The 17,032-nt window shown below is 37.1% G+C and overlaps 1 protein-coding gene across 2 annotated transcripts in view; it reads left to right on the plus strand.

Moving 5' to 3' along the window:
• The first annotated feature begins 164 nt into the window (after positions 1–164).
• Positions 165–17,032, plus strand: part of LOC117570684 (myocyte-specific enhancer factor 2) — a 68,367-nt gene continuing 51,499 nt past the window's right edge. The window contains exon 1 of one of the 2 annotated variants that reach the window (XM_034252485.2): positions 165–1,211. The gene's annotated coding sequence lies outside the window, so the exon portion shown is untranslated. The remainder of the gene's footprint in view (positions 1,212–17,032) is intronic. The other variant, XM_034252484.2, reaches the window with a different exon arrangement.

Raw genomic sequence — 17,032 nt, forward strand, 5'->3', positions numbered from 1 at the left:
TGGCAACTCTGGTGCTCAGAGTGATATTTCCTATTGAACAAAAAAGCAATCCGTTACTTTTTTGTTTAAGGAATTTGTGTGTTTTGACTTACGTTTTTATCAATATATTGGATAATAGGTAATTTTTAAATTAAAAGTTAAAGATCTAAGCGATTTTCAATTCAAGCGCCTAATAAAGAGTAAACAAGAAAACAATAATTGCTGTAGTATATTTGGTATATTGTGCAAGTTAAAAAAAGTTTATTTTGAAATGGCAGTTGCGGTCACCCTTCTTAAGCTCACCATTTGTTTGTTGTTGCGCCTCGTAATCGCGGTGTCGTCGTTTTGCGTTGTCTCTCTGGCTGTTTCTAAATTCTTTGAAATTCCATCAACTTGCTAAACAAAAATATTTAAACAAACTGATCGCAATTACGGCGCTCATCGCCAATGTGTTTTCATGAAAGTGATCAAAATTTGACAAGTTTGGCCAATATTTGTAACAGAAACGTGCGCTTACGTCGGAATTGCGTGTGTTCAACGAATTCCAGTGTGATTGTGTGAGTGGTGAATTCAGCGCCTTCCGCCTCGTGCCGCCCCCCAAAACCCCCCCGCTACTCTAGGGGCGTGCAAAAAGTAAATTTTAGTGCAAATAAATTGCTTTGCTTATCTCGGAGCGCGCGCGTTCGCTTGATATGGCTACGAGTGTGTGTATGCGAGCGTGTGTGTGTGTATTGGTTTGAGTGTTGTTAATTAATTTACAAAGCTGCTCCCCCCAAACAACCCCGCACAGCTTCAGCAGGCTCTTCTTGCAAATAACATATACAAATTTGTGAATTTTTGTTGGCGCAGCGCGTGTCATAAACAAGTGCGAGTTCGTTTTTGTTCACCACGCGCGACCCACTAACAAAAAAAAACATACAAAACAAAACAACCAATAAGAACAACAGCCACAACAAGAACAAAACTGCAAGCTTCCCCCTCCCGGAGAAACCTAGGAAGGCAAAGGAGGTGCTGGCGCTTCATGTACTTGAAAACGAAAGTTCTTTTGCTTTTGCATGCAAACGGTTGCGCATAAAAAAGCATTCCCACACACAGACATACACACACGCTGAAAAGAGAGTCACATACAATTACAAACATAGAGAGAGTAAACGCTGCGAGAGCGGAGAACGTTAAGAGAGGAGGCGCCGTGGCCACTTGGCCTTGAACTTGTGCGGCGCGGGAGCGCAGCGGTAAGTTGAAAACTGCCTTGAGCCTTTAGTGCCTAGTGTTTTTTTTTTTTTTACTAGTTTCTTTGGTTCTTTTTCTCTTCTGCTTTGTTGCAAGTCCAGTCTATACATAGCAAAGTTGGTTGGATTCTTGGCTATTTTAAAATTGATTGCAGGCAACGTTGAGTTATTTTTATCGACTCTTTTATGGATATTTAGGCTGAGCCAAAGTCGATGTAGATGTCGTTGTGGTGGCACGTTGCACGTTTCGCGTTGCAAGTGGCAATTTGCTTTCTTTGTGCAACTCTCCTCATCCTCGTTTACTATTTTACACTCTTTTATTTGTGTGCTTGACCAGCGCAAACTGCTTTATCAGCACGCTTGGCGCTGGTTCAAACTTGTCTATCCACTTTAATAGTTTTGTTTTGCATACCGTGCACACATCTCGCCCCCTCCTTTTCCCTCTAACACAACAATGCTCTTACGCTCTCTTGTAGTGTGTGTGTGTGTGTGTATTTGTGCTTTGATTGCAGCATAACCGCAGCACACATCAAATTAAGTGACAAGCTCACCACCACCACCCCACACACACACACACACACACAGAGCAAGCAGCAGCCGGATAGCGGCGACTGATAGCAGACACACAACAAGCAGAGCAAAGCGAAAATCATATTGCCCAAATGGTGGATCAACGACATTTCCCCACACACTCACGCTCACACACATGCGTATGTAAGGCAGGAGTGTGTGCACAAAGAGAGCAGCAAGTGCGCTTGTATTGGTGATCTACAAGTAACTTCGTTTGCTTTCGTTAATTGTAATTTGCTCTCAGGGCCATTTGCTGTTCTTGTTGCTCCTCCTGATTTATTCTAATCACATGCAAACACACACACACACACACACACATAGAAATATATGTGGGTGCTCTTACGCACGATCTTTCTCTTTGTCCAGTCGAGATAGTTGAAGCAAAGCTTTTGTTTGTGCACTGCGATGTGTTAATATCGGGGAAACTTTTATCTATTTGCATAAGTATTTTGTGTTTAACGTAAAACCCAAACGGCAAATATTATTTAGACTATACTTAAAATGATATAATAATAATAAGTTAGTTGGGGATTTTTCAAGCAGTACAAAACACATCCAATTACATATTGTAATTTATTCATTTGCACACAAAAGTATACAAATTTTCCATTTGATTAGCGTACACTGCACAAAACTGGAACTAATCAATCACAAAAACAAACTGTGAAATTATGGTATAATAGATTCTTTTTATGCACGGCATTTGATATCTATTTTTTATGTGTTCTATTGGTTTATTAGCAAGGCATTTAACGATTGTTGAAATTATTGATGCTGATTGCGGATTATGTAAATAGCGATCGATGATGTGATAAGATGATGAGCAATGAGATAAAAGCTTCCGTTATGTATACTAAGTTTTTTACTGGTACATTGTAAAATGTTGTAAACTTACAGAAATTTAGTCATGATCGAAATATGAATCATTACTCGGATTTCCTTCATGAAGTTTCCATCGAAATGATAAGGATAAATGAGGTTTTATGTTAAAACTAATACAGTTCTGAAAACTTAAGTAACTATAAATAATTTCTTTAGAATTAATGGGTTTATGAGACTAATATTATTATCGTAAAGATAAGATTTCCATAAAGAAATCAAATTGGTAATCAAAGAAAAACTTTACTATTTACTATTATGGCTAGGGTATTATCTATTCTAGAGTACATTAGACTCGTTGCCTTAGATCTAAGTACATTTGTGTTTGTATTTGGAATAATAATTGTTAAATAGTTTTACAAGCAAAACGAGTTTTCACAGTACATAGACGAAAAAAAATGGTTGTTCCTATTGTTGTTGTTATTATTTGTCGTTATTTGAACCTCGTTGTTGTTGTTATTGTTCTGGCTTTATGTATGAGCTTTAATATAATTTGTAAAAATATGCGAATTGATGTTTGAAAACTTGTTTTTGCATATAGATTTGGACAGTTCGATCGCAGTAGATTCGCACTGCGTAAAAGTTTCGGTGTGTATTGAATTGGGGAAACGTATTATTGCTTAAAACTTAATAAGACTAATCAATCAGAAAAAACTATTGACTGGAAAATACCCTGTATTTTATATTTCCTCTGTCGAAACTTTTTATTATCAATGATAACTTGTTTTACATGCTGATATCTTCAAAATAAACGTTTTTTATAACAATCTTATAATACTCTCTTATAACTTGTTGTACAGGGTATGGTATGGGATATCGAAGTGCCCAAATAACATGGGGCGACAAACAAGTTATCGATTCTTGTTGTTATTGTTGCAAAGGATCTGCACGGAATTTGCAATTTGTTGGCTGTACACGTAAATTGTAAATTGTAAAATGCTGTTGCTGTTGCTGCCTGTAGTCTGATTAATTATGGGTTGTCTCTTGTGTTCGCCTGTCGTTCAAAACTCAAACTAGACGTTGCTCCGTCCGTCTGTCCGCCTGTCCGTCTGTCCGCTTGTTGCTTGATCTGAGCCGGTTGTGTGTGGCAGGCAGCAGTTCGATGCAAGTGCAGCGCCGGTTTCTGTATGGCGGGTTCCGCGTTGATTTGTATTTTATAATTTCAAGCACGTTGCACGATCGTTTAAAGGTTGTTTTCGTAGTTTTTTTTTTAATACACACACTACAACAGTCTCTTAAAAATGTTTTCCATTTACTTGCTTTTCTATGTGTTTGTCGTGTCAATATTGAATGCGAATTTATTAAATAATATGAATTGAATTTGAATTTCAAGCTGTTTGCCAGCTGATTGCGAGAGAGATAGGAGAGAGAGAGAGAGTGAGAGCGAACTGCCCATAACAGAGGCAGACAAGCGGTCGCATTTGTTTGGCGTTCTTTTAAATGCGTCAGCAGGCAGTAGCGACTTGAGAAATTCAATAATAAAACGCAGAGCATGATAATAAGTACAATCGTGCTCACATACATACATACATACTTATAGGTATGTATTAGCATGTACATTATATTAAGTACAATTACACCAAGAACGGGGGAAAACAACAAAAACAATAAGCTCACCACGCGCTGCTGCTGCTGCGGCTGTTAAAGAGCGTCACACAGACAAACAAAATCGAATTGAGCTAGGAGCAGCCACTTGTTGATGACAGAGAGAGCGAGCGCGAGAACACAAAACTCACCATGCGCGCGCTCTCAGGCTCGCTCTCTGTGGGCATCGATTGTGGTGTGAAACGGCGAGCGCCTTCTCCCTCCCCCTCGTTGCGCACCCCGTTTGTTGTAAACAGAAAAATGTGTGCGGGCCCCTTCGTGCACTCCTTGGGCAGCCCCTTCCTTGCTTTATCGTGGGCAGTTTCGTTCACTGCTTGTCCGTGTGCGTGTGCCTGGCTGGTGTGTGTGTGTGGAACTTATCAAGGTCGTCAGTTGGTGTGTTGCTGCCGCGTTTTATTATGTTTTTTTTTTTGCTGCTGTAAGCGGGTTTTTCTACTTACACACATCGCTTACATACACACTCACACACACACACTCACTAATACTGGTGCACAGCCCCCTCAGTTGTTTCGAGTCGCCTTCATCCTTTTTGCGCAAAAATTCTTTAGCTTTTATGTTATTGGGTTTCTTGCCTTTTGCCTCTTTTATTTTATTTTTTTTTATTTGTGTTCTTTCATTCTTTCGCTTGTTGTTTCCTTTACTCTTTTGCTTGCTACTATGTTTGTTGTCTGTTTGAAGTGGCGTTCTACAGTTGTTGCTGTTGCTGTCGCTTGTGCCCCTCCCCCTTCCACCTGTACTATTTGATTTACTTGGTTTACCTTGGCACCCGCTGTTGTCGCCGCCTCTGCTTTGGTATTGTCTGGACTGGTCCGGTCTCGTTGCCACTCGTCACCCTCGAGGTCTTATCTCTTACGTTGTTATTTTATTTGTGATATTTTTTTTCATTTATTATTTCTTGTTTTTATGTTTTGCGCCCCCGAAATGTTTGCCGTGTCAACATTGCCAAAATACCAACAGGAATTTAACTTAATTGTTTGAAATTATGTTGACGCACCCGTCCGTGGGTGGAATCTGGTTCCTTGCAGTTATGAGCCGCACATTACTTGAAGAATGAATAAATTGTTTGCACATTTTCGCTGCAATGATAACCCATGAACATTTCCTGCTTATTTTTGTGACTTTGCCATGGCCAAATGCTCTAAGAGTGGCAAGTAATCAGTGGAACAACTGTGAAGAATTTGCTCAATATTTAACCTGTTCTTTGGCACACGAAACTAGTTCAGCAGCTGAGCCTTCTTGAGTGTTACAGGCTCAACTGCAAGTTATCCTGTAGTTAAAATGGATAAAAGACTCTAGAATTCAATTTTAATAGAGTTTGAATTCAAGAATAAGAGGAACTTTTCATTTATAATATAAACTTCATAAAAAACTAATTTATGAGCAAAGAATTTCTTTAAAAAAAGTTCTGTAATATTAATATTTGATCCCAAATAAATGTATTATAGAAGTGCGCCGTTGTTACTAAGTTCAAATTAAATAAGTGCAAGTTATCCTGAAGATAAGATGGATTAAAGACTTGAGAATTCAATTTTACTAGAGTTTAAATTCAAGAATAAGAGGAAGCGTTTTTTTTTATAATTTAAACTTTATATAAAACAAATTTACGAACAAAGTATTCATTAAAAAAAGTTATGTAATATTAATGTTTGATCGTAACTTAAAGTTAAAGAACGTCATGTTAAATGAACGTCTCTTAACTTTAAACTTAAGTTTGTTTAATTTATAGAAATATATCGGCAATCTTTAAGGTTTTGATATTATATTATACAAAGAATCTTAGCTGAAGTCCAGGAAAAGTTTTAAGAATTACAGTTACTTTTACCTTTACTATCTTCAAATTAAAGAAGTGTGAATGTTAAATGAAATTGTATTAACTTAAAAGTTAATTTCCTTTAATTTATAGAGTCATGTCAATAATCTTTAAGGCTTCAAAGTATCTTTATACTTAGTTTAATTAAATGAATTTTCACATATTTATTTACTTATTGAATAGACCTTAAATAAAACTGGCAAGATCAATGCCTTCACATTAAACCTGAAGATATTTAAGTCTTAGACAAAGAACTCTCAGCTTTCAAACAGAAAACTTTTAACACCCACATCTCAGCAGGAATCAGTTCACTGGACCCATTTTGTTCGTGTTGCTTTACCTAAACATTAATATTTATGTGAGTGCAAGCTATCACATTATACTACGCTACTCTTTTCCAACGTTTATTGCGATTATTTTACTCTTTCATTTTGTTATTATTTTACTTGTTTTTTTGTTCATTATTTGTATTTTGTTTGCTCAGAGTGAACGCAACGCAGCGGCAACGACGCGCTTCAACTTTTGCGGCTATTTTTAGCCATTTCTAATGAGTGCTAGCTATTTTTAGAGTCCCGTGCAGCAGGCCAAGCTCTTCTTACGCTCGTAGTGTGCGTTGGTATCTCACTCTGTGTGTGTTTGTGTGTGTGTGCGTAAGCTCTTGAAAAATCGCGGCAGCATTTGGCATCAGTTAGTTATCTTAAAACTTGTCCGCGTTTGCTGTTATTTGCTGTCTGTTTGTTGCTGTTGTTGTTGCTTTTCCATCTTTTCATCTCTGTGGTGATGTTTTTTTTGTTTTTTGCAAGATCATTATCATTGGTGTGTGCCTCCTCAACGCTATTGCAGTTTCGTTTTGGGTCGCTTTTTGGTGTCTCAAAGGTACTCGTAATTGTGTTTTGATGGCATTGGCCAGTTGCTTGAACGTTGCAAACGGGTTTTCAAGTTTCGCGATTGTCGTTTTTATCGTAGGGTATATGGTATGTGTGTGTGTGTGTGTGTGCGAGGCAATTTCCTAGACCGATCAAGCCAAGTGGTAAAACGGCGATCTGGAAATTGACACAAATAACTTTGCTGGCTATTTTCAGCGACAGCAGCAGCGATTAAAGATCTAAGAATAGACCAAACGAATAGCATAACTTGAGGCTGCGTATACATAATTATGTGTAATCAGCATGTAGGTCATTTACATTTCTCGCTAGCCGAACATTTGGTGTTTGCAAACAACAAAACATTGGTTCCACTTGTGGCATTGAGTGCCAAATATCGCAGACATCATAATGATGGCTGTGAAAGTTTCAAATGGTTCATTAAGCTGCTTAAAAATATAATTCCCCGCACACACACACATTGCTAGATTGCTACAAACAGAGTTTTGTTATACCCCTTACGCATATCCGATTAAAGCGGGCATATTAACTGCCGTCATTTGAGATAATGGTAGTAAGAGCATTATCTCTCAATACGCCAATTTTGCAGTCCGCGTTTTACAATGTCAACATTCGTTCATTTGTTATGGAAAGTTTTTCGGGTCTAGCACACGCGTTACAGCTAAAGCAACTTTGGCTAATTGTCCGCTTTAATTAGATTAACAGCTCAAGCTTAAGCTAAATTCATTTAACATTGTTACTTGAACATTTTGTCAATTAACAGATTCTTTACATAAGTCAGTTAACAGTTGCCTAAAGATATTTTTATAACCGCTATCCATAGTGCAAGTGTAATTTTAAAGCTAGATTTTAAAGCGTGATTTTTAGTGCGTACAAAATACGCCTTCATTAATCCGGTATATTTTGTACTCTATGGTAGATTTTGAATGTAGTATAATATCGATATACCGAATACATGCATATTTTAATACTTTAGTATTTGGTATTGCTGTGGGTATCTCACAGTCGAGCACTTCCTCACTAGCTAGAGCCGTGATTTTTAGTACATCTAATAATAAGTACAGTATTTAGGATTAAAAAAAAGTCTACTTTAATCGGGTCTTAGATGTCTTGGTTGACAATCTGGTATATTTTTAACTCTATGGTGTATTTTGAATGCAGTATAATATCGATATACCAAATACAGACATGTTTATGAGTTAGTATTTGACATTAGTAGTATATTTGGTATTTTTAGTATTTTTGTGGTATATTCTTAGTATTGCAAATGAGGAGCAGGTATCTCACAGTCGAAACACTATATACCAAATATATGCATTGGCATATTTTAGTATTTTTGCGGTATATTTTAAGAATATGGTTTTATTGAAAGTGGACGAGTCGAGCACGCTCGTCTGTAGCATTCTTATTTATTATATCTTAGCTTTGCAGTCGAACTAAACAAATTCTAAACTGTTTGTTTCCTTCTTTAATAGCCACATTACATAGAAGCAGGATATACTTCGAAAGTGTGGTCAACACATTCGGCAAACGTCATTTGGACATTGATGGAATGGCACATTGATCAACTGGCTAGCGGGGCAGGTCAAGGGATGAACTCTTGAACTGTTGGTCAACCTTCAAATGTTTTTTTTTTGTCCTCCCACACTTGCAACATTTGGATCGCTTTCATTATAATATTGGTCGCCAGCCCTGACAAAGGCCCCTAATAAATTATGTGCCTCGGTTGGTCTCTGTGAGAGTGTGGCACCTGCGTGATTGTGGTACGCCCACATAGTGTGCCACGCTCCCACGCCTGACGCTTCCGCAACGCATTGCTCATACGCAGCGTTGGCCTGCGCATGACTTTTAAGTGCCCCATTAATGAGGAACTTGTACACTTCTTTTTTTTTTGTTTTGCTTTGTATCAGTATTTTTTTGCCACAGTTTTCTTTTTGGTCTGCAGTCCTTTAGAAAAGCTGCTTTGAAGTTGGCGCGACAAAAGTTTTGTGCCTTTTAGCGCTGTCAACTAATTAAATTGAGAACAAGAACTGAAAGTTTTTTATAAGCTAACCAGCAAAGAACAAAAAACTTTTAATTAGTTAAAGCTGTGCACTTCGAAATTCAGCAATTGATTTAAGTGCAGTAATTGCGATTTAATTAAAGCGCAAATAATTTCATTATTTGTTTTATTTTTGGTGGTTTTTGTTGCTGCTGTTGTTGTTGTTGTTGCTGTTCAATTGCTGAGCCTTTTATGGCACAAACACTTGACCAAAACAGAACAATCATCTGCCGAATATATTCAGTACTTGTACTTAATAATCATTTGTGTACAACGCCACAGCAAAATATGAGATATAATTAAGTATTTGCATTGTGTATGACTAGCAGATACCCTGTACTGCGCATTTAATGGAAAATCAATTATAGAAATACTTATTCTTAAATACTCTTCGATCACTTGAAACATTTGCGAGGTATATTTTGTAGTTGTGGCTGGGACACGATCTTTGCAAGAGAACAAAAAAAAAGAAAAGAAAAAACATTTTGTTTGTATAATTCATATAAATTGAATAAATAAATATTTGCTATGCCAAATTGTTTGTTAAGATTCATGATTTTTAATTATTTGTGTGTATGCATAAATTATTAATCAACAAAAGCAACACAACTACGAACAGAAGAGACTCTACTACAGTTGTCAAAAGCAAGCAAACAAGCAATGCTTTAATGCTGCCTTGAGATCATTAGCCCGAGTTAAAGACCCATTCTGAAAAATCTCTGCTATACCCAAGACAATTTCCAGACGTGGCCACTTTGCAGCCCTCTTCATTTAATTGCTTTCATTGAGCAAATCAACACATTAGATACGAAAAACGAGCAAACGAGCAAACGCCACTCAAATGGAGTCTACGCCAGAACTAAGCTCGCAACAAAAAACAGAAAAAAAAGAAAAAAACTCAGGAAAAAAACGACATACGTCAAGCCAAAGGCCAAAGAAATTGTCTTAGAGTGGAATCTTCCGCTGCTTATTGGCAATTGATGAAGATGAAGATGAGATGATACTATCAATGTCGATAATAAACGAGTTGCAATTATTTATTAGTTAATCGCAAGAGGAATACTATTTAGTACACATGAAGAAATATGTGCAGTGAACGAAGAAAGAAGAAAATTAGACAATGACTAAGTATATTTAGAAAATATTTAAAGCTAGTTGAGCAATTCAATATTTTGTTCAGTTCTCTTACTTTATTTATTTGGTAACCGAAATATTTTGTGCTATGCTGTTTACCTAGTTTCTGGGGTCTTAGAAATACATTATATTTGTCTTTATTTTATTATATTGGGAAACTTTTATTTGGTAACATTAACATTCGATTTGCAGCTGTTTCATTATGTATTTATTATAGACAAGTAATCTTTTTAAGTATTTATAATAGGCAAATACACTTTTAATACCCGATACTCCATAGGGTTGAAGGGTATTATAATTTAATGCATTATAATATTTAGTTGTAGTGATTGATTGGATTATAACTAGAAAGAAAGCTATAGTTGAGTATGCTCGACTGTTAGCATACTTGCTAGCCATTTTGAGTAAAAGCAAAATAGTGCGATATTAAAGTTAAAATATATCAAATTTAAATACCACAAAAATACTAAAAATATACTAACTCTGTATTTGGTATCTTGATCTTGGTGTTCATACAGATATTACTATATCGTCACGATTGTTTAACCTGATTAATATATGTATGTACTTTATAGGGAGCGAGATGCTTCTCTCGGAGATGCCTCCTTAATAATACCCTTTTACCCTATGGATACCACATATAAAATTAAGTAAAAGAATGGTATTCTACACAAATTTCTAACTAAATTATAAAAATCAGTTTCTGCGAATTAAATGCCTAAAGTTAAGCATCCTTTGCTTATAAGTAAACTAAATTGAATGACGCATCTTGAGTTGAGATGAGTTGGGGAAACGCTCGGAGGCAGCTGTTCTGTGTTCATTGGCAGAGATGATCATTAAAGAGCCACTAGACAACATTATTTAAGGTGAATTCTTATGCTTTGACAGCTCGAAGACAACACAGATTGTCAGCTTCAAACGCGGCCAGGTGATTAAGGTGTCAACTCAGCTGGCCAAAAGCCAACAACCAACAACCAATAGCAAAATCAACGGCAAAGCTAAAGTTAAAGCTCTAAAAGCCAAAAACAATTGATAGCGAATGAAATGAAAAATCTGTTTTGAAATTCCTTCGAAAGTTATGTGGCACAGAAATGAATAATCATCGAATAAAATGTTACGCACTATTCAAAAGAGCGACAAAGTGTGAAAAAAAGAACAAAAAATAAATAAATAGAAAAAAAATTCAAGAAAAAACAAAAAAGAAATAGAAAAAAAAAAAAACAATAATAATACGTATGTATGTAAAATGTTGCGAGTTGATAAAGCAGCTAAAGAAATAAATCAATAACGAAAAAATTATTAGAGTCGACAGTTAAGCAAAGCGTTTGTGTGAGCAAGTGTATGTGCTTGCATGTGTGTGTGCGTATGCGTGTGTGTGTGAGGGGTATGATTTGCGGTTTGGTTTATGTTTTTTTTTTCCGCTTCTCTTGTTGTTGCTGCTTAAGCTGCCTTTTTGGCAAGTCAAACATCAAGCGGTCCAGCGAACCGAACCGGTTCTCAAGAGATTTCACGCGTTTCAGCGGACCAAATGAAGCGTCAATTAATGTTTAATGAGTGTCGTTGTTGCTGTCGTTGTTGCTGTTGTTGTTGGCTTTATGGTCGTTGTCATGCAGGCACTAAAGGAGTTTGGTAATAGCTCGTTCTAGACTTGGGCACGTGTTCCCAAACAATGGGGCGAATACTAAACAAATAAATAATAAGTAAATATCGCATATAAAGTTTTTTTTTTTTGGGGGGGGGGGATTTTAATGTAAACACAGAAGCAAAGCCCAAAACAAAAAGCGAGAATAAAAGCACGATCAAATCAAAGAAGTGGAGAGCAGCAGCAAAGCCAGAAGCAGAGTTTCAAGTATTTCCGAATCATACAAAGACACACAACAACACACAAAAAAAAGCACAAGAACAACAACAGGCAAACACTAGTTCCCTTCCCCCACCCCCCCCATTCCACCTAACCACAGCTAACGATCGTGCGATTAACTGTTAACAAATCGTGCACACGCTGATGTCATACATGCCTTACTTCTCGCTCTTTCTCGTTCGCTCTCGTGCGCTGTTATCGCACTGCGCAGCGCGTCTGGTCTGGTGAGTTGTTGTCGCTGTTGTTGTTGTTGTTGTGATGTCATTTTATGCAGCAGCCCGCGCTTTGCTGCAGAAAGCTGCTCTCTCACTCTCTTTCGCGATGCTCTCTCTCACAACCTGTGCGCGCTGAGAGAGCTTTATTCTAATTGGATTCCGGCTCCCACATGCAAACAACAATGTGTGCATGCCTGAGTGTGAGTGTGTGTAAATATGTTTGTGTTTGTATTTTCGTTGCTTCTTTTCAGTTGAACTCGCAATTTTGTTGACTTTTCGCCGTTTTCTGTTTATCACATTTTATTCACTTTGCTCTCGCGTGCGTCTTTGTGTGAATGTTCGAATGTGTTTGTGTGTGTGCTCAGTTTCGTTTCGTTGTTGCTGAGGCTGCGTTGCTGCTGCTTCTCCACTTGCAATAAATACCAATTTACAGCATTTTCGAATGTTTACACGTGACTTTAGTTAAGTTGTTGATTCTGTGTCGAGTGTGCCACAAAAGCATGTGTCTGCGACAAAAGCAACAACAATGGTAACATTATGGGTGACATTTATCTGGGCAATATTCCTATTTGTTGAGCTGATTAAACGACTTTGCGCTTTTCGCTGTTGTCTCTGTCTCTGTCTGTTTGTGTATCTTTTATGATTGTTGCAAGTATGTAAACATGTAATTGCTGCGCTTGCCACGAGCTTCCCATGTGACGCCAATAAATTTAGCATAGCATTTCAATATCAAGTATACGACGTCATGGCAATACTACATAATAAGAAACACTATCATAGGTCAACATGTGGCATATCTCAATACAATTTCATTATCTATTGCTTCAACTTTATTTATCAGTTAAGGTCGCATGACTACACAGCAAATTCTCTTTGCTTGCAATTATTTTATGGCCATTATTCTTTTTTTTGTTCCATATTTTATAATGATATGTATTAATTTAATTGCTCTACACAGAAGGTATTTAAATATTTTATTTATTCGCTCGAGTCATTAAACCTTATTTGCTGCGACGTGCCAATTGATGAAACAAAAATTCGCTCTTGCTCACGGCTTGTCAGATAAAATGCAAAAAAGTTAAAAAAAAAAAAAGTGCAAATATTGTGTGGGTGGTAAATTTGATAGCTTGAATTTTATTTAAATGTCAATTAACTGACATTCAATTTCCCAAATATTGTATTTAGTTGAACACTGTAATTTCCCTGTGGTATATTTTGCAGCGTAACATTTGACTTGGGCATTCAAACAAAATAATCGCATTGTCTTATGCAATTTCTTTGTCGTTATGCAGTCCAATTAGGACAACAAACAAACAAGAAAAGTGCAGATAGCTCAGTTCTTTGGTTTTTGATGGCAAGGGAAAGCATAGGTTTTTAACTATAAATACCCTGTAAATAAGGCTAATAAATGCAGCATAAGTACACAAAATATAATTTTCTAAACTTACACTATTAAAATTCACGGTTTTGTGTTTTGTTATTATTTCAATGTACAGTTTAATGTTGTTGTCTAATTTCTGCTTTAAATAAAATAAAGAATTTTTCTTTATAATTAATTAATAAAAAATATTCCACACATTTGAAGTTTTCATAGTTTTGAAAACAAAGTAATCGTTACACATGACTCACGTGAGTAACCCAGAAATTTCACCATTTTCGATAAATCGATGTGACTTGACATTTCGATAGGCAGCAGAAAAGTTATCGCAATTCACAGGGCATCTATTATTATTGCTTTAGGTGCTCTAAGAATTGCATTGTTTACCTTTGGTATTCGTTCAAGCAAAAAGCCTGCTTTACACGCTCTAATATACATATGTATGTATGTGTATATTCACACACGCACACTGCGACATAGAAACACTCACCTCTAACCTCGCTCTTGGACTCTGCAAAACGCTGACCGTTACGCCCTTTCACGCCCACGCCCACATTACGCAAAAGCGGGCGCCCCCTTTTTTTTTTTTTTTTTTTTTTTTTTTTGTTTTTGCATTCCTCCACTTGCCGCATTTATCGCCGCTTGGCAACTTGTCACACGATTCTCATGGGCGACGCCGCCGCCGCCACCGCCGTCGTCAAGGCCAACGTCGCTGCCCTCTTCGTATTGCATTGAACTTGAACGGGGGTTGGCGTTGTGTTGCTGCCTGGCTTTGGCACTGGTGAATTGCAGTTAGCTGACGCTAGGGGGCGTGTTCACTTGCAGTCCTCACTCAATGCGTGCGCTCACTCAAAGCTCTCTCTCGCTCTCTTTTCTCGCACTCAACTTCTTTGTTGCGTTCGATTCAATTTGAGTTTCACTCGCCGCTGAGTATGCAACGGAATTTTCAATTAGCTGTCACAGCATTTGGGGAATTTTACCCACTGCTGTGCGACCATTGAATAAAATGCATAATTTAAGCGAAGTCAACATTTGAATATTGCACACAATATGGCTGCCGCTGACGTCAAGTGGCGCAAAGCGCGGAAGCTCGCTTTCAACTTTCAACTTTGCTGCTAAAATTAGATGCCTAAAAACGGGCAGCTGGCAAACTGAGCGAGCGTACAAATATAGTTTGTAGCCACTGTTGACTTTTGGGCTTTGGAGCAGTGTAAAGAAAGTGTTGCATACTTTGTGGCGTTTTATTTCTGTGTTTGTTTTGCTGTCAAATTTTGGCGCCTGCTGCTAATCAAAATACTCGAAAAAACAACCCCCAACAACTGTAAGTTTGTGTGTTGTTGTGTTGTCTTGAGTGTGTGTGTGTGTGTGTGTTTGGCTTTATGTTTGCGGCCATTTCCGGCGACATTTGCAAGTCGATTAGAAATGCAAATCGCATTCACTTGCATTTGCTTAGACTTGACTTTTCTAAAGGGCTAAACGCGCTTCGTTGTATGTCGCGGATTAGGCCGATTGCTTGCGGGGTGGCTTAAGGTGGCATGTGGCATGTGGCATGGTTTATCAATTACAGGCACAGTGCCAAAGTCGCAGACAGTTTACAGTCAACGTCACTTGCCGCAAGTCGAAGTGGCGTTCATTTCAAGGACATGTAAATGAAAATGCATATAGACTTGGCATTTCGTATGCAAGCTGCGAGGGTGGTTCCAAAAGTTTTATGAATATGATATATTGACAACATTAAATGACAATTTTATTAAATTTCTTGCACAAAGATATTAAATATAATAACAGAAATCGTATAAACAACTTAAAGATCTCAGAGACTAAACGATCTTAGAGATATTAAAACATTCTTTTTAATTTCCTTCCTTATTTTTGTTTATACTTTTAAATAGAGTACAGTAGTAGTATTAGTAAAATATAGAACAGTAATATATATAGACGTACCGTAATTTATACATAAAAAACTTTCGATTATTGTACAAACTACTAAATCTTTGAAAATAAAAATGTTTAGTAAACATTTTCATGAAATTCATTGGGTTTATTAAGAACTTTAAGAATCTATTTATTTATTATGATGCCAAGACTATTAATGAATAGTGACTAAACTAGTCATTATTGGTCCTTAAATATGAAAAATTGAATTTTAGTTCTGATAATAAGTCGTAATCATAATCTACCATCAGATGATAAAGTTAATAAGTTATTCCAAAAACATTTCTATTAAAAACTACGTTTAATTTTTAATACTTATTTTTCACATTGAGTTTGTTCACCTATCATAAAAATGTAATTCAAATTGCTTATAATAATAGAACAACTAAATGATAGCTTATCAAAACGCTCAAAACTAATTTTAAAAGATATATGAATCATATTCTAGGAAAGGATTTAATTATGAAAAAAGTTATACATTTTAATTTTATTGGAACTGAGTTACTCTTTTTGGATTCCAAGTTCTTAGGAAGCTCTCGCGCATTGTCCAGCTAAAAGTAGAAACAAAAGCGAAAGCGAAACTGCAACTGAAGTTTGCCATTTGATTTCGTCGCACAGCTGACCAAAGTCACGAAGTGAATGGCTTGAACTGCGCCTTGGACAAAGGTTGGGTTGGGTCTCTGTTGGTCTTGGTCTCCGTTGGAACCTTGTCGAAGCCGGCATTTGCATACCAAGTTGCTGAAGTCGTTGTTGTTGTTATTGTTGTTGCTGCTGCTGTTTGGTTTGTTGTTATCTGCCGCAGCGGAAATGCAATGCGGCTGTGTTTGTTGACTATGTGGCAACGTGTGTTAACTTGCCACTCTTGCTACAAGCTACGAAGCAAGCACTCACTCTCGTATGATTGACACCGCATTGCACGCAGGTTGCATTCTGATGCCCCACTCTTCTTCTCCCTCTCTTCCTCTTTATGCCCCTCTATTCTATTCGCGCATAACAAATGGCAAACAAATTGGTATCTATCATAACATTTATTTGGCTTTATTTTAGTTGCGATTCGAACTCATAAAACTAAATTGCATTTTCTTTGATTTTCGCCTATTTTTCAGCATTTTTGCATAAATGTGCAGACGAATATGTGTGCGTGTGTGTTTGTGTGTGTGTGTGTTGAGGGAAATCCTTTTGCGTGCCTGGCACCTGATGGTGCGACTTTAGGATTTAGTTTTGGTTTTCCCTCTTGGCGCTAATGGCTTGTTATAGCATAAAATCGTGTTATCCTCTATAACTTGGCTATCAAAGTGGATGCAAGTGTGTGTGTGTGTATGTGTGAGTGTGTGTGTGTTCATTTGACAGGCTGTGTGAGCAGCTATTGGTTTTTAATAGCGCGTTTCGTGCGCATGAAAATGGATTTGATGGCATATCATCAATAACTGAAAAACGAACCAACAAACAAACAACGAGCCATCAAAAAGTGTTTGTTAAAATACGTATGCAAATGTGTGTGTAGGCATATTT

The sequence above is a fragment of the Drosophila albomicans genome, chromosome 3 (assembly GCF_009650485.2).
Source record: "Drosophila albomicans strain 15112-1751.03 chromosome 3, ASM965048v2, whole genome shotgun sequence".
NCBI lineage: Eukaryota > Metazoa > Arthropoda > Insecta > Diptera > Drosophilidae > Drosophila > Drosophila albomicans.